Genomic DNA, 2,117 nt, shown 5'->3' on the forward strand with positions numbered 1-2,117 from the left:
AAAGGGATGCAAGTTAAAATAAGACACGACTGTTGCCTTTTAATTCGGGAAAGTTTAAAAACGATCTAGAACTTAAGGCTAGTGAGGTTGCAGCAAAAGCGGTAACCATAAACTGCTCAGGAGAGCACAAATGTGTTCATCAGAAGAATAATTTGTCTTTATAGATCATGAGCCTTAAAAACATTTGCAACATTTGATGCTGTAATTTTACTGCTAATAATGAATCTTGATGAAACTGCCAGATGGGAAGTCAAAGATTTGTGTAAAAAGAGACTTCTAGAAACAATACCAACAGTAGTTTCTAAAAACTAGAATAACCTGCATATTAAATAATAACATAATTAAGTAAGTAAACCTGCCTTCATCAGGGCACCCGAGCCAGTGCCCACGGATAAGGATCTGGAAGTGACTCCGTGCAACAAGGAAACGTGAATCACGTGGTGTTGATGAGGACAGAGGACCAACCACGCCCAACGGATGACAGTGAAGGCTGTGTGAGTGTGTTCACACACCTGTGCAAACACGCCAACTACCACAGAAGAAATGACACCAGCTCAATCAAGATTATCTGAGAACGCAATATTACATGTTTTTTTGTATTGATATTATTTTTAAAGTCAGAAATACCACCTGACAGAGAAGCGGTGGCGAGATGACACACGGACTGTGGTCTCTGGCGTGCCAGGTGCTCACAGCGCTCTGTATCATGGTCTGCAAACACCCTGCATTTCACACCTGACGTTCATGACCTCATGTCCGCTCCTCAGAAAGCGCTGTGTTCGTTCATCTTGTTGTTCTTCCTGGACCTCAGAGCAGCACCCGGTGCTAGAGACGCTGCAGGGACAGGCCTGGGACGCCGAGGGAACGGGCCAGGAATGCCGCGGGGACAGGCAAGGGATGCTTCGGGGACAGTCTGAGGATGCGGTGGGGACGGGCTGGGGCTGCTCTGCTGCCCTCATGTTTCCAGGAGCCAGGGGAGGTCAACTGGAATAGTGACCCGCCACCAGCCTGCATTTCTGGCCGCAAGAGGACTGTCACTGAGGGGACACATGCCACACAACCCTGCGCTGTCCCAGGGCAGACCCGGGCCCCTGCAGAGAGCGCACACGTGCCTACAGACGGGTCTGGGAGCACAGCGAGCTTGCAGCACCCAGAGGGACAATGCTAAGAAGCCAGAGACACGTAACTACACCCAGCGCAAAACCGCTGGCCCCATACAAATGCAGACAGCAAAAGACATCTTTAAAAAGCTGAAGGAAAATGACTGCCCATCTGCAAGTCTGTGGTGTGGGGAAACATCCTTTAAAAGAAAAAGCAAAGCGAAGCTATTTCTAGGCAAACCAAAAGTGAGAGAATTTGTTGCCAACAGATGCACGGGAAAGCCAGCTTCAGCAAGAAGGAAAATGATCCTGGACAAATGTGAGGAAAGGAATGAATGAATGAATAACTAAGAAAGGTAAATGTGAAGGCAAATAAACATAAAGTAATATCAACTACATGAAAGAGGAAGATTAATGTCTTCTTGAGCTTAAACATTATGCAGAATTTAAATTTATGACCAAACTAACACAAAGCAGGAGGGGAAAAAAGGAGCTAAAATGTGTAAGTTCTCAGCACAGCCATGGTTTTCCAATAATGGAAAGACGACAATGGCAACTCTCGGGCAAGCTGCCAACGCAGCAGCGGTGGGGCGTCACGTCGAGAGAGCAAAAGATGTGACAAGAAAAACCCATCTTGATTAACAGGAAAAAGGAGGAGAAACGATACAATTAGGGAGTGCAAACAGAGCATGAATCTAAGACCACAGATTCAAGTCCCAGCGCACCAGGAACTGCATTTCATATGAAGGGTCAGATAGGATGAAGGCAAAAACCAGTGTGTGTGTAGGGAGAACAGCGTAAAGGTAAGAGTGGAGAAAGCTTGGAAGGAAAAAGATGGAAGGAGACACATTATGCAAATACTAACCCCGAGAAAGTGGATCTCCACTAACATCAAAGTAGACTGTAAAGCCGAATCACTGGCAGGGAGAAGAAGGGAATTTCATGATGATGAAAGGGTGAATCTGCCAGAAGATAAACAATCGGAATGTGTATGTCTCACTGTATGACTTCAAAATG

The sequence above is a fragment of the Ursus maritimus genome, unplaced genomic scaffold, assembly GCF_017311325.1.
Source record: "Ursus maritimus isolate PB19 unplaced genomic scaffold, ASM1731132v1 scaffold_28, whole genome shotgun sequence".
Taxonomy (NCBI): Eukaryota; Metazoa; Chordata; class Mammalia; order Carnivora; family Ursidae; genus Ursus; species Ursus maritimus.